At 40.7% G+C, this 25,175-nt stretch overlaps 1 pseudogene; it reads right to left on the bottom strand.

Annotated features, from left to right (window-relative positions):
* Positions 1-3,415: 3,415 nt before the first annotated feature.
* LOC113610447 (PX domain-containing protein kinase-like protein pseudogene) lies at positions 3,416-5,088 on the bottom strand (annotated as a pseudogene).
* Positions 5,089-25,175: the final 20,087 nt, after the last annotated feature.

Genomic DNA, 25,175 nt, shown 5'->3' with positions numbered 1-25,175 from the left:
GTCTTTTTTAAATTTCAGAAACATAGTCTTAAATTATAATTGACAATACATGTTCTCGTTCATTACACGGATTCTCTTTTGTAGGTACTTCTATGATACTAGATCTCCTTTCCTGTTGTCGATATAAGTATACATATAAGTATGTATATATATTTTATCTTTTTATTTAAAAGTTATTCTTTCCCATTCTGTTTTTCTTAAAGCAGTTTCTGTGGTGTTCATTCACTGCTTTGGTTGTTCTTATTTAGTCTTGAGATTTTAAAGTGAATTTTTCTTTCCTCTCTAACATTTTCCCAAATTTTATAGACTTGCTTTTCAAGTCTGTTTTCTCTAATGAGCATCTTTTTAAAAAATTCTGGGTTATGCTGTTCTTTCAAGGCTCCTATCATTTATTTCCCTTTTATTTAGCTTGACGTAAATTATTAGATTGTCATTTTTTGGTCGGCCTGTCTTGCCAGCATGCGTTTCATGTCTGTAGGGACATCATTGTGTTCCACAGTCCATTTTCCCTTATGGCTTTGACTGCGATTGTTTTCTGTACTAATGTTTAAGTGGCATGAGTTTCCTTTACTCTTAGGAGGGAAAGTGGGATCAGGAGAGCTTCCTGGCTTCACAGCTCTAGCATCCCGCATCTGTTTCGGGAAGCGTTCACAATGACAGCCTTACAATGTCTGGTATCTACGCTTCTCCCCGCCCCACCCCCAACTTTTATCTGGATCTTCTCTTTCTCGTGTCTCCTTTGCCCCTATTGTCTCTTTCCCGCTCAATACGGATTCCACCCCCAGCATTCTCTCCTCATCGTGGGGCTTTGTCTCAGAGGGGACGTTGGTTACGTCTGTTACGGGTCTCTGTTGAGGGTCCATGGGGCCCAGGCTGCTCCAGCACCACCCACAGTGGTGCTGTGTGTTCACCCACAGACTGGAGCCAACAAGACTCTACAGGCTCCTGGGGCCACAGGAGGCCCTTTTGCCTCCTTCTTTCTGTTTCCTGTAACACGCATATCTTAACGTCACCAGTCATTGATTCCAGCCCACACATATACTGGGGGTACACAGGGATATGTTTTCCCACCACTGGACTGTAGATGTGGCCTGTGAGGTTTTGCGTTTGCTCTCCTAGTTGCTCTGTTTGTATGGGGTGACTTGGGGAGCTCAAAAATGATGCCATCTTGCTGCCATTTCCCAGATAACTGTTAAAAGGACTGAAAGTTTGGAGGCTTCTGTTTTACGTGGTTAGTGAGCATCTCTACGCCTATGTCTACGGTAACGGTTTTTCTGACGCGCTACACTGTTTCATCATCCTGGTCGCGTCATCAGCCATGCATGTTAACACTCGAATCTTCAGCAGTGAAATCTCCACAGTTCGGGGATCTGTTGATGTCTTTTCACACTGCCAGGACCCTATCTAATGTCCCCCTCTCCAGCCTGGGAAGAATCCCACTGTGGTCCCGAGTGTCCTGGATGCTGACACAGGCCAGTAGAACACGGTTGCTCTTCAGAAGTGTCCCTTCATGATCACCGGGCCTTGGACAGTAGGAAACACCTCTTCTTCCTTTCCTTCCCCAACAGGGTATTAGCAATGATTCCTTTTTTTTTTAATTGAAGTATAGTTGATTTATAATGTCGTGTTAATTTCTGCTGTACAGCAAAGTGACTCATTTATATATATACATATTCTTTTTCATATTCTTTTCCATTATGGTTTATCTCAGGATACTGAATCTAGTTCCCTGTGCTGTACAGCAGGACTTTATTGTTTATCTATTTTACATATAATAGTTTGCATCTGCTAATCCCAAACTCCCAATCCTTCCCTCTCCCACCCCCCTCCCCCTTGGCAACCAGAAGTCTATTCTCTATTGTCTATGATTCTGTTTCTGTTTCATAGATAGGTTCATTTGTGTCATATTTTAGATTCTACAAATAAGTGATATCATATATTTGTCTTTGTCTTTCTGACTGACTTCACTTAGTATAATAATCTCTAGTTGCATCCATGTTGCTGCAAATGGCATTATTTCATTTTTTATGGCTGAGAAATATTCGTTTGTGTATATATGCCACATCTTCTTTATCCATTCATCTGTCAATGGACATTTAGGTTGTTTCCCTGTCTTGGCTATCGTGAATAGTGCTGCTATGAACACAGAGGTGCATATATCTTTTAGAATTATGGTTTTGTCTGGATATATGCCGAGGAGTGGGATTGCTGGGTCATGTGGCCAGAGGAACCTCCATACTGTTTTCCATAGTGGCTGCACCAACTTACATTCTCACCAACAGTGTATGAGGGTTCCCTTTTCTCCACATTTGTTATTTGTAGACTTTTTTTTTGGTGACATGGTTTACTTTAATAAAAAATACAGCTGAACATTTATCACAGATTCTATGAAACTATACACAAGGACATTCTCTGTGCATAGTAACCAACACTGATGTGTGTAACTTGAATTTTTAGATGGATTATTTATAATCCTTTAAAGTGCAATGTACTTAAGGGTTTAAGCCAATCACAGGATAAAGGATCTTTCTAATAAATGAGTAACATTAAAAAGATGATATATTTGGATAAATCTTTCAAAAATCAGAACTCATTTTGCCAAATGTACTTGTGTTGTAATAATAACACCCTCCCCTGGCAAACCCCAAACTTAATTGCTGATGATTAAGAAGATTCTCTAAAGAGCTTTTTCTGATGTTAACATTTGTCTGTTCGATACATACTAACTAAAGTGAACTAAGAGTCTAGAGTAGTTCCTTTAGCCCTGAGTTCTATAACCACAATGGAGTTCCTGTTCGAACTTAAGAGACTGTTATGAACTTTCCCCGTTCTATTTGAGGGGAAAATGAAGAACTCAGTTGCTTCTCTGACTCTCAGCGGTGTAACTGTGCTTTGGGCTACAGTGTTAATGTCTAGGATGAAATTAAGGTAGCAAGAATGGGTGTCATCTAAGAAATAACCAGAAAATGCTTTAGAATAGAGACATGAACTCTGAGAGGAACATTTCTAGGAGCTGTCTGACAGGACAGGAGGGACTGCAACACGAAGGCCATTCACTGCTGTGACTGTATGTTGTCATTGTTTTTGTTTTTTGTCCATTTCCTTCTGTTGGTGGAAATAACTGATTCCAATATGCTGCTGCCACCAAAAGATGACGAACAAGATTCCTTTTCAACAGTAACAAAGGAGCAAACTATTTCTTAAGGCAGCAATGCCAGCCTGACTTTACTTGAAGACTATTTCCCTCTTGAAAAGCCTTACGTGAGCATCCGCAAAGTCGTATGTTGCTGTACTGGCTCAGCAATTATTCATCCAGAAAGAGGGTACTTTAGGGGTTGGAGGTGGAGGGGGAAAAAAAGAACTTTTCCCTCCAGGTGTACACACAAAGCTTTAGCTGATCCTAGGAGCACTATGATCACAGGTTCCGGTTTTCCTCAAAGTTCCTCTTCGGAAATTCTGGATGGAGCTGAGTAAGGCCCCTTGGCTCATGCCATTCACAGCCTGGGGCAGAAGCTGTGTGGGTGCCTCTGTGCTCTCAGGAGGGAAGGGAGCTGCTGGTGGTAGAGGGGGAGGTAATGCGGGCATCCCTGCCGTGGAGGGTGGAGTCGGTGATGATGGGGATGTGAGAGGCGAGCTGGCCCCAGATCCTGCTGAATTATTGGAGTTGCTGTATTTTGCTGAAGGCTCTTCACTATTTTCAACAGCAGATCGTTTTGACTTCTTTCAAGCTATAATCTCCCTCTGTTTTCTTTCTTCTTCAGATCCATGGTGAGGCTGAGCTCTCATCAGTCTTTGATGCTGGTGGACCTGTTTCTGTTCGTCAATTAGCCTCTTTTCTATACATTCTTTGGCAATGCTCGGTGCCTCTTTTAACTTTGTGGGGATCTTAAACCGTGGCTTTTCCGAGGTAGCTGGCAGAACATCACTGAATGATGGCATCTGTAAGAGCCAGGAAAGGGTGGACCTGCCACCTTTACAGGCTTCACAAGACAGCGTAGACTCCAACATGGCCACCACAGCCATAGACAGTGCAGGAGAGAAGGAGTCTACAGGCACCGAGTCTGGCGGTCGTCATCTCATACAGCAAGTGGCCAAAGCAGTGGACGTCCACACTCTCCAATGTACTGGTTTTCCTGAATTGTGAGAAATAAGATTGGTAGAAAGAAGGAAGGCCCAACAAGGAATTCTCAAGGTCCAGCAGCCAGCAAGTGTCCCCTTCCAGCATCACGTTGGAAGCATGAAGATGCCCATAAGGGAATCCCTTGTCATGGAGAAACCTTAGTACCTCTAATATCTGTCACCTGTATGTTTTGATTTGCTGGAGTTCAAGGCCTTGAATCTTCTTAGGGTTGCAGTAGTCCCTTAGGAATGGGTCTTTTGGTTGATCAAGTCCTTCAAAGTTCCTTTTTCATTAAACATTCTAATTAGCAATGCTGAGGATTTGTTAGCTGTGGCAAAGGTAACATGATAGATGTAAGGGTGCAAACAGGATGGCAAAGTTTGACTAGACACTGAAAATCTTTATCTGACAGATACTAGTCAGGACCAAGGTCAGCCCAGCTTAACACTAGCCACTTCTCTGGCTGATTTTTACTCTTCATCAAGAAATACTTCTTCCTTTTCCTCCAACCTATGTATTTCAGTGGTTCCACCACCTCCCACTTTGGCTCTGATTGGAAGAACGTGGAAACCTGTTGTAAGGCAATCTCAGTATAGTTTGCAGAATAGTTGTTTGGATCTAAAGACGTCTTACCCAGCTCACAATGAGACAAGATACGATTTGTGGTGATAATGTTGAGGTAGTTCTGAAGACCTTCTGCCTCTCAGCTATGAATTCACGATCCATGTTACCAATCCGTTTTTTGGGAGGAAGAGGTAGACTTAGGCCTGCAATCTGTTGTCCAGCAAATCAAAGTCACTGTATCTCCTAACAATCTGTCGGCTATTTTCTACAGAAATTCCTCATTGTACCCGAATGATATATTCCATGTGGGACGGCAGGCTCTGGCTCACCTCAATGGCTGCTGTCAGCAGCACCGTGCTGTCCAGCAGGACCTTGCTGGCTGGTGGCTTCTCCATGAAGGCCATCCTGGAATGCCCATCCCCCAACGCCTCGGGACCAGGGCCAGGTCCAGAGGCACTGACTCCCATCACTTGCCGGGATCTGCTGCCACTGCCCCGACTTTTTAATGATGGCCATTCTAGCTGGCCTGAGGTGATACCTCGTTCTAATTTTGATTTGCATTTCTCTAATAATTAGCAGTGTTGAGCATCTTTTCATGGGCCTATTGGCCATCTGTATTTCCTCTTTGGAGAATGTCCATTTAGGTCTTCTGCCCATTTCTCTATTGGATTGTTTGCTTTTTTGTTGTTGAATTGTACGAGCTGTTTGTGTATTTTGGAGATTAAGCCCTTGTTGGTTGCATCATTTACAAATATTTTCTCCCATTCTGTAGGTTGTGTTTTCATTTAGTTTATGGTTTCCTTTGGTGGGAGCACTGATTCTTAATGAGGGTGGTAAAGGATGAGGCTTAGAGAAGTTTGACCCCAGTGGGAAGATAGAAAGATGAGGAAATACACTGGAAGCATTCAGTAGTTGGACAGAAAGCTTCCCAAGGGATTCTATTAGGCATCTGTTAGGGTGTGTTTGGAGTCTCTACCCTGGGTGGTGGAGAGAGAGAGAGGATGCCCTAAGAATTAGCCCTGGGTCCAGACACCTTGGGCAGAGAAATGGGAAGACAACGACTTTTTTCTTTTTACATCTTTATTGGAGTATAATTGCTTTACAATGCTGTGTTAGTTTCTGCTTTATAACAAAGTGAATCAGTTATACATATACATATGTTCTCATATCTCTTCCCTCTTATGTCTCCCTCCCTCCCACCCTCCCTATCCCACCCCTCCAGGTGGTCACAAAGCACCGAGCTGATCTCCCTGTGCTATGCGGCTGCTTCCCACTAGCTATCTACCTTACGTTTGGTAGTGTATATATGTCCATGCCTCCCTCTCGCTTTGTCACAGCTCACCCTTCCCCCTCCCCATATCCTCAAGTCCATTCTCTAGTAAGTCTGTGTCTTTACTCCTGTCTTACCCCTAGGTTCTTCATGACATTTTTTTTCTTAAATTCCATATATATGTGTTAGCATACGGTATTTGTCTTTCTCTTTCTGACTTACTTCACTCTGTATGACAGTCTCTAGATCTACCCACCTCATTACAAATAGCTCAATTTCGTTTCTTTTTATGGCTGAGTAATATTCCTTTGTATATGTGTGCCCAATTCTCTTTATCCATTCATCCGATGACGGACACTTAGGTTGTTTCCATCTCTGGGCTATTGTAAACAGAGCTGCAATGAACATTTTGCTACATGACTCTTTTTGAATTATGGTTTTCTCAGGGTATATGCCCAGTAGTGGGATTGCTGGGTCATATGGTAGTTCTATTTTTAGTTTTTTAAGGAACCTCCATACTGTTCTCCATAGTGGCTGTATCACTTCACATTCCCACCAGCAGTGCAAGAGTGTTCCCTTTTCTCCACACCCTCTTCAGCATTTATTGTTTGTAGATTTTTTGATGATGGCCATTCTGACTGGTGTGAGATGATATCTCACTGTAGTTTTGATTTGCATTTCTCTAATGATTAGTGATGTTGAGCATTGTTTCATGTGTTTGTTGGCAGTCTGTATATCTTCTTTGGAGAAATGTCTATTTAGGTCTTCTGCCCATATTTGGATTGGGTTGTTTGTTTTTTTGTTATTGAGCTGCATGAGCTGCTTATAAATTTTGGAGATTAATCCTTTGTCAGTAGCTTCATTTGCAAATGTTTTCTCCCATTCTGAGGGTTGTCTTTTGGTCTTGTTTATGGTTTCCTTTGCTGTGCAAAAGCTTTGAAGTTTTATTAGGTCCCATTCGTTTATTTTTGTTTTTCTTTCCATTTCTCTAGGAGGTGGGTCAAAAAGGATCTTGCTGTGATGTATGTCATAAAGTGTTCTGCCTATGTTTTCCTCTAAGAGTTTGATAGTGTCTGGCCCTTACATTTAGGTCTTTAATCCATTTTGAGCTATTTTTGTGTATGGTGTTAGGGAGTGATCTAATCTCATACTTTTACATGTAGCTGTCCAGTTTTCCCAGCACCACTTATTGAAGAGGCTGTCCTTTCTCCACTGTACATTCCTGCCTCCTTTATCAAAGATAAGGTGACCATATGTGCCTGGGTTTACCTCTGGACTTTCTATCCTTTTCCACTGATCTATCTGTTTTTGTGCCAGCACCATACTGTCTTGATTACTGTAGCTTTGTAGTATAGTCTGAAGTCAGGGAGTCTGATTTCTCCAGCTCCGTTTTTCTTTCTCAAGATTGCTTTGGCTATTCGGGGTCTTTTGTGTTTCCATACAAATTGTGAATTTTTTTTGTTCTAGTTCTGTGAAAAATGCCAGTGGTAGTTTGATAGGGATTGCATTGAATCTGTAGATTGCTTTGGGTAGTAGAGTCATTTTCAAAATGTTGATTCTTCCAATCCAAGAACATGGTATATCTCTCCATCTATTGGTATCATCTTTAATTTATTTCATCAGTGTCTTATAATTTTCTGCATACAGGTCTTTTGTCTCCTTAGGTAGGTTTATTCCTAGATATTTTATTCTTTTTGTTGCAATGGTATATTTGAGTGTTTTCTTGATTTCACTTTCAGATTTTTCATCATTAGTGTATAGGAATGCCAGAGATTTCTGTGCATTAATTTTGTATCCTGCTACTTTACCAAATTCACTGATTAGCTCTAGTAGTTTTCTGGTGGCATCTTTAGGATTCTCTTTGTATAGTATCATGTCATCTGCAAACAGTGACAGCTTTACTACTTCTTTTCCGATTTGGATTCCTTTTATTTCCTTTTCTCCTCTGATTGCTGTGGCTAAAACTTCCAAAACTATGTTGAATAAGAGTGGTGAGAGTGGGCAACCTTGTCTTGTTCCTGATCTTAGTGGAAATGCTTTCAGTTTTTCACCATTGAGGATGAGGTTGGCTGTGGGTTTGTCATAATGGCCTTTATTATGTTGAGGAAAGTTCCCTCTATGCCTACTTTCTGCAAGGTTTTTATCATAAATGGGTGTTGAATTTTGTCGAAAGCTTTCTCTGCATCTATTGAGATGATCATATGTTTTTTCTCCTTCTGTTTGTTAATATGGTGTATCATGTTGATTGATTTGCATATACTGAAAAATCCTTACCTTCCTGGAATAAACCCCACTTGATCATGGTGTATGATCCTGTTAATGTGCTGTTGGATTCTGTTTGCTAGTATTCTGTTGAGGAATTTTGCATCTATGATCATCAGTGATATTGGCCTGTAGTTTTCTTTCCTTGTAACATCCTTGTCTGGTTTTGGTGTCAAGGTGATGGTGGCCTTGTAGAATGAGTTGGGGAGTGTTCCTCCCTCTGCTATACTTTGGAAGAGTTTGAGAAAGATAGGTGTTAGCTCTTTTCTAAATGTTGGATGGAATTTGCCTGTGAAGCCATCTGGTCCTGGGCTTTTGTTTGTTGGAAGATTTTTAATCACAGTTTCAATTTCAGTGCTTGTGATTGGTCTGTTCATATTTTCTCTTTGTCCATTTCTTCCAGGTTGTCCATTTTATTGGCATAGAGTTGCTTGTAGTAATCTCTCATGATCTTTTGTATTTCTGCAGTGTCAGTTGTTACTTCTCCTTTTTAGTTTCTAATTCTATTGATTTCAGTCTTCTCCCTTTTTTTCTTGATGAGTCTGGCTAACGGTTTATTAATTTTGTTTATCTTCTCAAAGAACCAGGTTTTAGTTTTATGGATCTTTGCTATCGTTTCCTTCATTTCTTTTTCATTTATTTCTGATCTGATTTTTATGATTTCTTTCCTTCTGCTAACTGTGGGGTTTTTTTGTTCTTCTTTCTCCAATTGCTTTAGGTGCAAGGTTAGGTTGTTTATTTGAGATGTTTCCTGTTTCTTAAGGTAGGATTGTATTGCTATAAACTTCCCTCTTAGAACTGCTTTTGCTGCATCCTATAGGTTTTGGGTTGTCGTGTCTACATTGTCATTTGTTTCTAGGTATTTTTTAATTTCCTCTTTGATTTCTTCAGTGATCACTTCGTTATTAAGTAGTGTATTGTTTAGCCTCCATGTGTTTGTATTTTTTACAGATCTTTTCCTGTAATTGATATCTAGTCTCACAGCATTGTGGTCGGAAAAGATACTTGATACAATTTCAATTTTCTTAAATTTACCAAGGCTTGATTTGTGACCCAAGATATGATCTATCCTGGAGAATGTTCCATGAGCACTTGAGGAAAATGTGTATTCTGTTGTTTTTGGATGGAATGTCCTATAAATATCAATGAAGTCCATCTTGTTTAATGTATCATTTAAAGCTTGTGTTTCCTTATTGATTTTCATTTTGGATGATCTGTCCTTTGGTAAAAGAGGGGTGTTAAAGTCCCCTACTATGAATGTGTTACTGTCGATTTCCCCTTTTGTGGCTGTTAGTATTTGCCTTATGTATTGAGGTGCTCCTACGTTGGGTGCATAAATATTTACAATTGTTATATCTTCTTGGATCGATCCCTTGATCATTATGTAGTGTCCTTCTTTGTCTCTCCTAATAGTCTTTATTTTAAAGTCTATTTTGTCTGATATGAGAATTGCTACTCCAGCTTTCTTTTGGTTTCCATTTGCATGAAATATCTTTTTCCATCCCCTTACTTTCAGTCTGTATGTGTCTCTAGGTCGGAAGTGGGTCTCTTGTAGACAGCATATATATGGGTCTTGACAATGACTCTTAAGAGATAGAAAAAAAAAAAAAGAAAGAAGAAAGTAGCCAAAGGATCTAATTTCTTAGGGGGTACATTTTCTTCTTGTTCAGGCAGGTTAAGATTGTAAGCAGATTTATCTTCAGGGCATTTAAGTTATCCCTGCTTAATGTTCAGCTTAGAAACTCTTTCAACTTGAAAAAAAATTTTCATTTTACAGATATTGACACAAACAGGCATCCAATGTGAACGTTTGAAAGACATGACATTTTGTGTGAATGTGTTTCTATCAAAGACAAACTGATGGTATCAAATCTGTTGCTGTTTTAATAGAGGAGAGAAGAAGAGAGGCAAAGAGGTTGGAGAGAGGGATGTCAGAGATACAGACAAAATTCCCAACAGGAGGACAGGGACCAGCCAGCAGACACTGGAATGGGTCATTAGCTCTTCCAGTTTCATCAATGCTTTCATCTTCATTTGTTCACAGTTAAAGGGTGTGTGGGTGCGTCCGTGTTCCGCGTGGGTGTGTCTGTGTTCGGTGTGGGTGCTGGTGCTGGCACAGCCTCAGGCTCTGAGAAGGAAGTCCAGCAAGGACTGGGTAACAGGGTCTAAAGGTGGAGAAGTTCAAAGAACTGACAGCCTGATTGGAGTCCCGGCAGATGATTTAAGAGCTTAAGAGCATTGAATATTCTGGATGAATTTTGAGGAATCCACAGAAATTCCAGGGTATTTAACTTAAGGTCATATCATAATTAAAGAATTCTTATATATGGCTCGAGCGGTATGGTTCAAATAAGTAGACTTGTCTGCCTTAAGCAAGATTTGTCACATTGACTTCGGAGAGAGGGGCAGCTTTCTATTTCTGAGCCACTTATGTGTTCTCTGTTTCAGATGCTGTTTCCTTCATCATTAAAGAAGGATCAATGGACTTGAGGTAATTGAAACTCTGTTTTCCTCTCTATGGTATTAATATTTTTTGAATCTTTTTGTCTTGTTTCCTGGGTATCATGGATGGAGCAGGTAGGTTAATAGTGAAAAGCTAGGAGGACTTCCCTCCTCCTCAGTAACCCCTTTTTCCCTTCTAGCCTTGTTAGCCTGTTCTTCACAGAAGGTAACGTGAATATTCTCCAAGTCCTGCCCTCAGCCAATGTTAATGTTCTGTTGTTAGCCCTGAAATATACATCAATTAGATTACCAGAATACTCACTGATCCCTACCGTGAAAAAAACAAAAAAAGGTAAACCATATGAGTCAGAAAAGGAAAAAGAGTGAGTCACTAAAAGGAAGGTGTTTCTGGTCTATTAATTTTGGCTATTAATTTTGGCTACACAGTATAGGACAACCAGCGTGGGAAAGATTTTCAGCTTTCATCAAAATAACCTACATAAAATCACTAAGAGATCAAGCTGGAAATAATGGGGCATATTTTTAAAGTTAAAACGTTAGCGTTGAGCTTGCATAAATGGAAGGTGGCTGTGACGGTGCATTAACCTTTTGCCTCAGGCATTTCTTTCTGTGTTATGGTTCCAAAAAAGTCAAGAGTCTGCTCAACAGACTCTTTGGGTCTCTAACTGCTCAAGCAATTGGGTGTGTGTGCGTGCGCACACGTGCTTGTTGTTGGGTGGGGTGTGCTGGATTGCGGAGACATAGTGGGAAGCTGGCAGGTGGCTTTGAAATATAGACAGACATTCCCTACAACCTTAATCCTTCCCTACTTTGGAATATCTGCGGTTCACGGGCTCCATTCTTCCCACCTTGCTCCTCCATCGTGACTTACTGTTCTTAGCGTCTTTGTCATTCAATCAGGATTTCTCTAGAGCAGATACCAGACCCTCTAGTGGCACTCAGTGGATCCCAGGGTAGATTTTGCCTGTTCGAAACATTATGCATATTTTAGTTCCCTAGTCAAATACAAACGAAACAGGAGGGAGTGATGGAAACTTACAGAAACTTAGGAGCCCGATGGCTTCCTTTTGTACACTGGCTTGTCAAACATTTGAACCTGTATCATCATGTCTGTTTACTTAAACCTACTAAGTCTAAAATTGGATTCAGGTTTTTCCTCTAAACGTTCGTTCTTCTGAGTTACGTTTTGGTGATACCATATTCCACAACCCCTCAGTTTTCCTGGGTTTTTTCCCCCATGTATTTACTTGATTCAGTCATTTATTCAACAAATACCTACTCCATTCTCATGCTGTGAGTCAAGATACTGGGTACTCTGGGTGGGGCAGTGAACATCAGCATGTTCTCAAGACTTTACGATGCAGCGGACTTCTGTTTGCCTACTCTCTCCCTTCTGTCCACGCCTCTATGACTATCAGTGTATCTCTGTGTCTCGTTTCTTCCTTGTCATCCCTGCTTAGCCACTCGGACAGGGATCCCCCTCCGTCATGCCTGGTCCACAGCAATCCACTGCTCACTGTCTTCTCTAAAACTCAGAGCGTCCATAATCCAGTTCCTAATATCTGACCTGTTCCAATAGTTCTCAACCCTAGATGTGCATCAGGTTCTATTGGTGATTTTACTTGGTCATCTGTTTTCAACACAGATGTCCAGGAAGCACCTGGAAAGCAGGTGAGTCAGTAAAGTTCCCCTTGGAGCTGATGTGGAGCCAGGTTGGAAAAGACGTACTCTCTTGTCACTTACCTAAACCTTCACCTTGTGCAGGCTAAACAGATCTAAAATCACCATGCTTCAAAAATGTCACACACACCCCTGCCTCTGGCTCTTCATTCTACTCTGAAGCTAATGTTTCTCCTCTTATCAGAGCCCTAAATGCTTGCTCCAAGTCCTAATGGCAAATACCATGCCATATTCATCTTTGACTTTCCCAACAATTAGGAATTGTTTATTGAATGTGAAGGGTGGCAGAATATGCCACCCTAAACTATGCCTCATTGGTGTAAGGCTAACTTCGAGCTAAAAATGCAAATGCAAATTCCCCGACATACAGATCCTCCCAAAGGAACTAAACTCTCATCCATCCCTTCCTGGGAGTTTCATCACCCAGGGAAGACTGACTCTTAACATAGAAGCAGACACTAGAAGTCCCCATCACAGCCAGACAAGCTCTGTCACAACCATCATGTCTCCCATCTACCCTTCCAAGGCCCCATCCATCTTTCCTAAAAATCATTCACTCTCCTTGAAGTGGCCTACATCCCCCTTCCACTTCCCCTATTAAGACAGTATGGTATATAAATGCTCAAATCTCACATCTCTTTTGGGTATTCACTTTTTTTCCCCCTGTGATGCCCCCATGGATATGACATTAAAAGTTAGTGCATTTGTGCTCTGTTTACAATAGCCAGGACGTGGAAGCGACCTAAGTGTCCATCAACAGGTGAATGGATAAAGAAGATGTGGCACATGTATACAATGGAATATTACTCAGCCATGAAAAGAAACAAAATTGAGTTATTTGTGGTGAGGTGGATGGACCTAGAGTCTGTCATACAGAGTGAAGTAAGTCAGAAAGAGAAAAATACTGTATGCTAACACATATACATGGAATCTAAAAAAAAAAAAAAAAAAAGGTCACGAAGAGCCTAGGGGCAAGACAGGAATAAAGACACAGACGTGCTAGAGAATGGACTGGAGGATATGGGGAGGGGGAAGTGTATGCTGGGAAGAAGTGAGAGAGTGGCATGGACATATATACACTACCAAACGTAAAATAGATAGCTAGTGGGAAGCAGCCACATAGCACAGGGAGATCAGCTTGATGCGTTGTGACCACCTAGAGAGGTGGAATAGGGGGGGGGGGAGGGAGGGAGACACAAGGGGGAAGAGATATGGGGACATATGTATATGTATAACTGATTCACTTTGTTATAAAGCAGAAACTAACACACTGTTGTAAAGCAATTATACTCCAGTAAAGATATTAAAAAAAAAAAGTTAGTGCATTTGTATACTTTTTCTCCTGTTAGTCTGTGTTGTTAGTTTATTTCGTAAACCCAGCTATTGAACATGGGAGAGTAGAGGGAAAGTCTTTCTTGCCTACACATGCATGACTCAGCTTTAATCCCCACCCCCCCATATTTAAGTCTTCATACTCCAGGTTTTAAGTCTTCAGCAGCCTCTTTAAAAATTTTTTTTAAATTTTATTTCTTAATAAATTTATTTATTTATGGCTGAATTGGGTCTTCGTTGCTGTGCACGAGCTTCTCTCAAGTTGCGTTGAGCAGGGGCTACTCTTTGTTGGGGTGCACGGGCTTCTCATTGCAGTGTCTTCTCTTGTTGTGGAGCACGGGCTCTAGGTGCATGGGCTTCAGTAGTTGTGGCTCGCAGGCTCTAGAGTGCAGGCTCAGTAGTTGTGGCTTAGCTGCTCCACGGCATGTGGAATCTTCCTGGACCAGGCCTTGAACCCATGTGCTCTGCACTGGCAGGCGGATTCTTAACCACTGTGCCACCAGGGAAGTCCAAAATTTTTATTTTATATTGGGGTAAAGTTGATTAACAATGTTGTGTTAGTTTCAGATTACAGCAAAGTGATTCAGTTATACATATACATGTCTCTATTCTTCAAATTCTCTTCCCATTTAGGTTATTACAGAATATTGAGCAGAGTTCCATGTGCTACACAGTAGGTCCTTGTTGGTTATCTATTTTATATATAGCAGTGTGTATATGTTAATCCCAACCTCGTAATTTATCCCTCCCCCCAACCTTTCCCCTTTGGTAACCATACGTTTGTTTTCTAAGTCTGTGTGTCTGCTTCTGTTTTGTAAATAAGTTCATTTGTATCTTTTTAAGATTTCATGTAAGCAATATCATATAACATTTGTATTTCTCTGATTTACTTAAGTTAGTATGATAATCTCCAGGTCCATCCATATTGCTGCAAATGGCATTATTTCATTCTTTTTTATGGCTGAGTAATATTCCACTGTATACACATACCCCATCTTCTTTATCCATTCCTCTGTCAATGGACTATTTCATTCTCTTTTATGGCTGAGTAATATTCCATTCTATACACATACCCCATCTTCTTTATCCATTCCTCTGTCAATGGACATTTAGGTTCCTTCCATGTCTTGGCTACTGTAAGTAGGCTGCAGTGAACACTGGGATACATGTATCCTTTTGAACCATGGTCTGCTCCAGATTTATGCCCAGGAGTGGGATTGCTGGGTCAGATGGTAGTTCTGGTTTTAGTTTTTTAAGGAACCTCCATATTGTTCTCTGTAGTGGCTGTACTGATTTACATTCCTGCCAACAGTGTAGAAGAGTTCCCTTTTCTTGGCACCCTCTCCAGCATTTATTGTTTGTAGATTTTTTTGATGATGGCCATTCTGACTGGTGTGAGGTGATATCGCATTTTAGTTCTGATTTGAATTTCTCTAATAATTAGTGATGTTGAGCATCTTTTCATGTGCCTCTTGGCCATCTGTATGTCTTCTTTGAAGAAATGTCTATTTAGGTCTTATGCCCATTTTCTGATTGGGTTGCTTGTTTTCGTTTTGATATATATTTTTTATTTTTATTTATTTATTTATTTTTGCAGTATGCAGGCCTCTCACTGTTGTGGCCTCTCCCGTTGCGGAGCACAGGCTCCAGACGCGCAGGCCCAGCGGCCATGGCTCACGGGCCCAGCCGCTCTGCGGCATGTGGGATCTTCCTGGACCAGGGCACAAACCCATGTCCCCTGCATCGGCAGGTGGACTCTCAACCACTGCGCCACCAGGGAAGCCCTCGTTTTGATATTGAGCTGCATGAGCTGTTTGTAGATTTTGAAGATTAATCCCATCAGTTGGATCATTTGCAAATATTTTCTCCCATTCTGTGGGTTGTGTTTTAGTTTTGTTTATGGTTTCCTTTGCTGTGCAAAAGATTTTCAGTTTAATTACATCCCACTTGTTTATTTGTATTTCCATTACTCTAGGAGATGGATCAAAAGGGATATTGCTGTGATATATGTCAAAGAATGTTCTTCCTATGTTTTCATCTAAGACTTCTACAGATTTGCTGTAGAGTCTGTTATGTGGCAGCTGCATGGTGGCCTAGAGGGGAGGATGGCAGCCTGCAGCCCCCAGCCCCCCAGCTGTGCTCCTGCCCCTCTGCCCCCACCATTTCACCACATTCTTCTCTTCTCAGTCTCTCTTTCTTCTCCTGCCAGAGTTCATTTTTCGAAAACAATTGTATCATGACAGGATTCACCCCCACCCCAGAAGCAGCCTGTGATGGTGCCCAGTGACTACAGATAAAGAACAATTCCAAGGTGATGCCCAAGGCCTCTTAAAATCTGGATCCCATCTTCTGTTTCAGTATCATCTCTCTGTCATTTCTTCACAAGCAAAAGATGGTCCCATTATTTAGGTACTGCTCTCAGAATGCACCTTGCGTCTGTCACATCCATATGCCCTTATGGTACTGCTCCTTTTAGAACGCCTTGGCCCCTATGTTCATCTGGAGAAACCTCACTCACCTTAGGGCTGGCTCACAGGGCTGGTTGACATGTAACCTCTGAACAATGCCTTCCCTGAGCTTCTAGACAGAAGACAATTATTCACTCCTCTCTGCATCTGTAGTCCTTTGTACTTACCTCTTATTGACTGCGCTGGCATTCCTGTGTGCCTCGATCTTTTCTGCTAGACCGTGAGAGCCTAGAGGCCAAGAAATGCATTGATTCCACAGATTGTTTTGAATAGTATGAACATTTTAACGTTAATTCTTTCAATCCATGAGCACACATTTATTTTTGTCTTCAAGTTCTTGCATCAAGATCTTATCATTTTTGGTGTACAGGTCTTTTACCTCCTTGGTTAAATTTATTCCTAGGTAAATGTAAATGGCATTGTATCCTTACTTTCTTACAAGTGTACAGAAATGCAACATATTTTTGTACATTGATTTTGTATCCTGCAATTTTACTGAATTTATAAGTTCTAACAGACTTTTGATAGAGTCTTTAGGGTTTTTTATATGTGTTTCTTTTTTTTATTGAAATTAATTCTATTTAATTCTTAAATATAGTGTTTTACTACATTAGACTATTTATTCTAGAGATTCCATTCTGACCCTATATGTATTGGGATTTTTTTGCCTAATTGTTCTGGCTACGACTTACAAACTATGTTAAATGTAGGTGATGAGAGTGGGCGTCCTTGTCTTTTCCTGATCTTAGAGAAAAATCTTTCAGCTTTTTTCACTGTTATATTAGCTGTGTGCTTATCATATGTGGCCTTTATTATGTTCATGTATGTTTCCTCTATACCCACTGTGTTGAGAGTTTTTATCATAAATGGATATTGAATTCTGTCAAACGCTTTTTCTGTCTCTGTTGAAATGATCATATGATTTTTATGTTTCATTCTGTTAATGTGGTGTATCACACTGATTAATTTGCAGATGTTGGCCCATCCTTGCATTCCTGGAATAAATACCACTTGATCAGTGTATGACCCTTTTAATGTATCTTTTTGTTTTTACTAGTAAATACACCTTTTGTTATTTATTTATTTATTTTTAAACATCTTTATTGGAGTATAACTGCTTTCCATTGTTGCGTTAGTTCCTGCTGTATAACAAAGTGAATCAGCTATACGTATACATCTATCCCTATATCCCCTCCCTCCCACGGCTGTAGGTGGTCACAAAGCACTGAACTGATCTCCCTATGCTATGCAGCTGCTTCCCACTAGCTATCTATTTTACATTTGGTAGTGTATATATGTCCATGCCACTCTCTCACTTCGTCCCAGCTTAACTTTCCCCCTCCCTGTGTCGTCAAGTCCATGTTCTATGCCTGCATCTTTATTCCTGTCAGGCCCCGAGGTTCTTCAGAACCACTTTTTTTTTTAGATTCCATATATATGCGTTACCATACGGTATTTGTTTTTCTCTTTCTGACTTACTTCACTCTGTATGACAGTCTCTAGATCCATCCACCTCATGACAAATAACTCAATTTTGTTTCTTTTTATGGTTGAGTAATATTGCATTGTATATATGTGCCACACCTTCTTTATCCATTCATCTGTCGATGGACACTTAGGTTGCTTCCATGTCCTGGCTATTGTAAATAGTGATGCAATGAACATTAAGGGACATGACTCTTTTTGAATTATGGTTTTCTCAGGGTATATGCCCAGTAGTGGGATTGCTAGGTCGTATGGTAGTTCTCTTTTTAGTTTTTTAAGGAACCTCCATACTGTTCTCCATAGTGGCTGTATCAATTTACATTCCCACCAACAGTGCAAGAGGGTTCCCTTTTCTCCACACCCTCTCCAGCATTTATTGTTTGTAGATTTTTGGTTGATGGTCATTCTGACTGGTGTGAGGTGATACCTCATTGTAGTTTTGATTTGCATTTCTTTAATGATTAGTGATGTTGAGCATCCTTTCATGTGTTTGTTGGCAATCTATATATCTTGTTTGGAGAAATGTCTATTTAGGTCTTCTGCCCATTTTTGGAATGGGTTGTTTGGTTTTTTGTTATTGAGCTGCATGAGCTGCTTGTATATTTTGGAGATTAATCCTTTGTCAGTTGCTTCGTTTGCAAATGTTTTCTCCCATTCTGAGGGTTGTCTTTTAATCTTGTTTATCATTTCCTTTGCTGTACAAAAGCTTTTAAGTTTCATTAGGTCCAATTGGTTTATTTTTGTTTTTATTTTCATTTCTCTAGGCATTGGGTCAAAAAGCATCTTGCTGTGATTTATGTCATAGAGTGTTCTGCCTATGCTTCCCTCTAAGCATTTTATAGTGTCTGGCCTTACATTTAGGTCTTTAATCCATTTTGAGTTGATTTTTGTGTATGGTGTTAGGAAATGTTCTAATTTCATTCTCTTACATGCAGCTGTCCAGTTTTCCCAGAACCACTTATTGAAGAGGTTGTCTTTTCTCCATTGTGTATTCTTGCTTCCTTTATCAAAATAAGGTGACCATATGTGTGCATGGGTTTTTCTCTGGGCTGTTTTTTTTTGCAGTATGCGGGCCTCTCACTGTTGTGGCCTCTCTCGTTGCGGAGCACAGGCTCTGGACGCGCAGGCCTGGTGGAAATGGCTCATGGGCCTAGCCGCTCCGCGGCATGTGGGATCTTCCCAGACCGGGGCACGAACCTGCGTCCCCTGCATTGGCAGGCGGACTCTCAACCACTATGCCACCAGGGAAGCCCTATCTCTGGGCTTTCTATCCTGTTCCATTGATCTATAATTCTGTGTTTGTGCCAGTACCACACTGTCTTGATTACTGTAGCTTTGTAGTATAGTCTGAAGTCAGGGAGCCTGAGTCCTCCAGCTCCATTTTTTTCTCGGGATTGCTTTGGCTATTCGGGGTCTTTTGTGTTTCCATATAAATTGTGAAATTTTTTGTTGTAGGTCTGTGAAAAATGCCATTGGTAGTTTGATAGGGATTGCATTGACTCTGTAGATTGCTTTGGGTAGTAGAGTCATTTTCACAATGTTGATTCTTCCAATCCAAGAACATGGTATATCTCTCCAACTGTCTGTATCCTGTTTAATTTTTTTCATCACTGTCTTATAGTTTTCTGCATATAGGTCTTTTGTCTCCTTAGGTAGCTTTATTCCTAGGTATTTTATTCTTTTTGTTGCAGTGGTAAATGGGAGTGTTTTTTAAATTTCTCTTTCAGATTTTTCATCGTTAGTGTATAGGAGTGTAAGAGATTTCTGTGCATTAATTTTGTATCCTGCTATTTTACCAAATTCATTGATTAGCTCTTGTAGTCTTCTGGTAGCATCTTTAGGATTCTCTTTGTATAGTATCATGTCATCTGCAAACAGTGACAGCTTTACTACTTCTTTTCCGTTCTTTTTCTTCTCTGATTGCTGTGGCTAAAATTTCCGAAACTATGTTGAATAATAGTGGTGAGAGTGGGCAACCTTGTCTTGTTCCTGATCTTAGTGGAAATGGTTTCAGTTTTTCACCACTGAGAACAATGTTGGCTGTGGGTTTGTCATATATGGCCTGTACTATGTTGAGGTAAGTTCCCTCTTTGCCTATTTTCTGGAGAGTTTTTAAAATCATAAATGGGTGTTGAATTTTGTCAAAAGCTTTTTCTGTGAGATTATCATATGGGTTTTATCCTTCAATTTGTTAATATGGTGTATCACATTGATTGATTTGCATATATCGAAGAATCCTTGCATTCCTGGGATAAACCCCACTTGATCATGGTGTATGATCCGTTTAATGTGCTTTTGGATTTTGTTTGCTAGTATTTTGTTGAGGATTTTTGCATCTATGTTCATCAGTGATATTTTTGTGTTTGACATCTTTGTCTGGTTTTGGTAGCGGGGTGATGCTGGCCTCGTAGAATGAGTTCGGGAGTGTTCCTCCTGCTATATTTTGGAAGAGTTTGAGAAGGACAGATGTTAGCGCTTCCCTTAATGTTTGATAGAATTTGCCTGTGAAGCCATCTGGTCCTGGGTTTTTGTTTGTTGGAAGATTTTTAATCATAGTTTCCATTTCAGTGCTTGTGATTGCTCTGTTTATGATTTCTCTTTCTTCCTGGTTCAGTCTTGGAAGGTTGTGCTTTTCTAAGAATTTGTCCATTTCTTCCAGGTTGTCCATTTTATTGGCATAGAGTTGCTTGTGGTAATCTCTCACAACCCTTTATTTTTCTGCAGTATCACTTGTTACTTCATTTTCATTTCTAATTCTGTTGATTTGAGTCTTCTTTTTTCCTTGATGAGTCTGGCTAAAGTTTTATCAAGTTTGTTTATTTTCTCAAAAAAGCAGCTCTTAGTTTTATTGATCTTTGCTATCATTGCCTTCATTTCTTTTTCATTTATTTCTGATTTGATCTTTATGATTTCTTCTGCTAACTTTGGGGTTTTTTTTGTTTTTCTGTCTCTAATTGCTTTAGGTGTAAGGTTAGGTTGTTTATTTGAGATGTTTCTTGTTTCTTGAGGTAGGATTTTATTGCTATAAACTTCCCTCTTAGACCTGCTTTTGCATCCCATGAATTTTGTGCTGTCGTGTTTTCATTGTCATTTGTTTCTAGGTATTTTTTGATTTCCTCTTTGATTTCTTCAGTGATCACTTCGTTATTAATGTATTGTTTAGCCTCCATGTGTTTGTATTTTTTACAGATTTTTTCCTGTAATTGATATCTAGTCTCATAGTGTTGTGGTCGGAAAAGATACTTGATGTGTTTTCAATTTTCTTAAATCTACCAAGGCTTGAGTTGTGACTCAAGATATGATCTATCCTGGAGAATGTTCCATGAGCACTTGAGAAGAAAGTGTATTCTGTTGTTTTTGGGTGGAATGTCCTATAAATATCAATTAAGTCCATCTAGTTTAATGTATCATTTAAAGCTTGTGTTTCCTAATTTATTTTCATTATGGTTGATCTGTCTGTTGGTGAAAGTGGGGTGTTAAAGTTCCCTACTATTATCATGTTACTGTCAGTTTCCCCTTTTATGGCTGTCAGCATTTGCTTATGTGTTGAGGTGCTCCTATGTTGGATGCATAAATATTTACAGTTGTTGTATCTTCTTCTTGGATTGATCCCTCGATCACGATCATTATGTAGTGTCCTTCTTTGTCTCTTGTAATAGTCTTTAATTTAAAGTCTATTTTGTCTGATATGAGAATTGCTACTCCAGCTTTCTTTTGGTTTCCATTTACATGGAATATCTTTTTCCATCCCTTCACTTTCAGTTCGTATGTGCCCCTAGGTCTGAAGTGGGTCTCTTGTAGACAGCATATATACAGGTCTTGTTTGTATCAATTCAGCCAGTCTATGTTTTTGGTTGGAGCATTTAGTCCATTTACATTTAAGGTACTTATCGATATGTATGTTCCTATTCCCATTTTCTTAATTGTTTTGGGTTTGTTATTGTAGGTCTTTTCCTTCTCTTGTGAAGTTCCTTTAGCATTTGTTGTAAAGCTGGTTTGCTGGTGCTGAATTCTCTTAGCTTTTGGTTGTCTGTTAAGGTTTTAATTGCTCCATTGAATCTGAATGAGATCCTTGCTGGGTAGAGTAATCTTGGCTGTAGGTTTTTCCCTTTCATCACTTTAAATATGTCCTGCCAGTCCCTTCTGGCTTGCAGAGTTTCTGCTGAAAGATCAGCTGTTAAGCTTATGGGGATTCCCTTGTATGTTATTTGTTGCTTTTCCCTAGCTGCTTTTAATATTTTTTCTTTGTATTTAATTTTTGCTAGTTTGATTGATAATGTGTCTTGGCGTGTTTCTCCTTGGATTTATCCTGTATGGGACTTTGTGTTTCCTGGACTTGATTATTTCCTTTCCCATATTAGAGTAGTTTTCAACTATAATCTCTTCAAATATTTCCTCAGTCCCATTTTTTTCCTCTTCTTTTTCTGGGACCCCTATAATTCGAATGTTGCTGTGTTTAATGTTGTCCCCCAGGTCTCTGAAACTGTCCTCAATTCTTTTCATTCTTTCTTCTTTATTCTGCTCTGCAGTAGTTATTTCCACTATTTTATCTTCCAGGTCACTTGTCCATTCTTCTGCTATTGATTCCTCCTAGAGAATTGTTAATTTCATTTATTCTGTTGCTCATCATTGTTTGTTGGCTCTTTAGTTCTTCTAGGTCCTTGTTAAATGTCTCTTGTATTTTCTCCATTCTGTTTCCTAAGATTTTGGATCATCTTTATTATCATTACTCTGAATTCTTTTCCAGGTAGACTGCCTATTTCTTCTTCATTTGTTTGGTCTGGTGGGTTTTTACCTTGCTCCTTCATCTGCTGTGTATTTGTCTGTCATTTTGCTTAACTTCCTGTGTTTGGGGTCTCCTTTTCACAGGCTGCAGGTTCCTAGTTCCTGTTTTTTTGTGTCTGCCCCCAATGGGTAAGATTGGTTCAGTGGGTTGTGTAGGCTTCCTGGTGGAGGAGACTGCTGCCTGTGTTCTGGTGGATGAGGCTGGATCTTGTCTTTCTGGTGGGCAGGACCGCGTCTGGTGGTGTGTTTTTGGGTGTCTGTGAACTTATGATTTTAGGCAGCATCTCTGCTAATGTGTGTGGTTGTGTTCCTGTCTTGCTAGTTGTGTGGCATAGGGTGTCCAGCACTGTAGCTTGCTGCTCGTTGAGTGGAGCTGGGTCTTAGCATTGAGATGGAGATCTCTGGGAGAGCTCTTGCTGACTAATATTATGTGGGGCTGGGAGGTCTCCTGTGGTCCAATGTCCTGAACTCAGCTCTCCCACCTCAGAGGCTCAGGCCTGACACCTGGCTGGAGCACCAAGACCCTGTCAGCCACACGGCTCAGAAGAGAGAAAATAAATAAAATAAAGATATTAAAATAAAAAATTTAAAAAATATTTTTAAAATAAAAATGTAATTAAAAAAGAAGAGAGCAACCAAACCAATAAACAAATCCACTAATGATAACAAGCATTAAAAACTAAACTAAGGTAAACATAAAGATCAGAAACTAGTCTGTCGCATACAGCAAACCCCCCAAGTGTATAGTTGCTCCCAAAGTCCACCTCCTCAATTTGGGATGATTCCTTGTCTATTCAGGTATTCCACAGATGCAGGTACATCAAGTTGATTGTGGAGATTTATTCCTCTGCTCCTGAGGCTGCTGGGAGAGATTTCCCTTTCTCTTCTTTGTTTGCACAGCTCCTGGGGTTCAGCTTTGGATTTGGCCCCACCTCTGCGTGTAGGTCGCCTGAGGGCGTCTGTTCCTGCCCAGACAGGAGGGGGTTAAAGCAGCGCCTGATTAGGGGGCTCTGGCTCATTCAGCCGGGGGAAGGGAGGGGTACAGAATGAGGGGCGAGCCTGCAGTGGCAGAGGCCAGTGTGATGTTGCAACAGCCTGGGGTGTGCTATGTGTTCTCCTGGGGAAGTTGTCCCTGGATCACAGGACCCTGGCAGTGGTGGGCTGCACTGGCTCCTGGGAGCGGAGGTGTGGAGAGTGACCTGTGCATGCCCACAGGATTCTTGGTGGCTACAGCAACAGCATTAGTGTCATGCCCATCTCTGGTGTCTGTACTGATAGCTGTGGCTTGCGCCTGTCTTTGAAGCTCATTTAGGCAGTGCTCTGAATCTCCTCTCCTCATGCACCCCAAAACAATGGTCTCTTGCCTCTTTGGCAGGTCCAGACTTTTTCCCAGACTCCCTCCCGGCTAGCTGTGGTGCACTAGCCCCCTTCAGGCTGTGTTCACGCAGCCAACCCCAGTCCTCTCCCTGGGATCTGACCGCCAAAGCCTGAGCCTCTGTTCCCCGCCCCCACCTGCCCTGGTGGGTGAGCAGACAAGCCTCTTGGGGTGGTGAGTGCTGGTCGGCACCGATCCTCTGTGCACGAATGTCTCTGCTTTGCCCTCTGCACCCCTGTTGCTGCGCTCTCCTCCGTGGCTCCGCCACCCGCAGTCTCCGCCCGCGAAGGGGCTTCCTAGTGTGTGGAAACCTTTCCTCCTTCACAGCTCCCTTCCACTGGTGCAGGTCCCGTCCCTATTCTTTGGTCTCTGTTTTTCCTTTTTCCTTTTGCTCTACCCAGGTACGTGGGGAGTCTCTTGCCTTTCGGGAGGTCTGAGGTCTTCTGCCAGCATTCAGTAGGTGTTCTGTAGGAGTTGTTCCACGTGTAGATGTATTTCTGATGTATTTCTGGGGAAGAAGGTGATGTCCGCGTCTTACTCCTCTGCCATCTTGAAGGTCCTCTTAATGTATTGTTGAATTCAGTTTGCTAGTATTTTGTTGAGGATTTTTGCATCTATATTCATCAAGGATATTGGCCTATAATTTGTGTGTGTGTGTGTGTGGGAGGGTATGTGTGTGGCATCCTTGTTTGGTTTTGGTATCAGGGTAATTCTGACCTTGTAAAATGAGGGCAAGTCGTTTTTAAAGTCATTTTAAAACCTTGTTTGGAAGTGTTCCCTCTTCGTTTTTTTGGGGAAGAGTTTGTGAAGAATTGATACTAATTCTTTAAATATTTAGTAGCATTTACCTGTGTGGCTGCCTGGTCCTGGATTTTTGTTTGTTGGGAGCTTTTTGATTATTGATTCAGTCTCCTTACTGGTAATTGGTCTGTTCAGATTTTCTATTTCTTTGTAGAAGCTGAAAATGTATTTAATACAGCTAACCTACTGAACATTGTAGCTTAGCCTAGCCTACCTTAAACATGCTCACACCAATTACATGAGCCTACAGTTGGGCAAAATCATCTAACTCAGTCTATTTTACAATAAAGTGTAATTTATTGAGCTTCTACTGAAAGTGAAAAACAGAATGGTCGTTAAGTGCACTGGCTGTCTACCCTGTGATTATATGGCTGACTGGGAGCTGTCCAGCACAAGAGAGAATCATACAGAAGATTTACATTCAGATTTGAAGTACAGTTTCTACTAAACGCATGTCACTTTTGCACCATCATAATTCAGGGACTATCTGTACATCTCTAGAAATTTATTGATTTCTTCTAAGTTCTTGGTGTACACTTGTTTATAGTAAAATTGTTCATAGTCTCCTTG

The sequence above is a fragment of the Aethalodelphis obliquidens genome, unplaced genomic scaffold, assembly GCF_003676395.1.
Source record: "Aethalodelphis obliquidens isolate GAN/ISIS:26980383/991018 unplaced genomic scaffold, ASM367639v1 scaffold63, whole genome shotgun sequence".
NCBI classification, from domain to species: Eukaryota; Metazoa; Chordata; class Mammalia; order Artiodactyla; family Delphinidae; genus Aethalodelphis; species Aethalodelphis obliquidens.
Note: the sequence above shows the minus strand (reverse complement) of the source record. Positions and strands in the feature narration are given on the sequence as shown.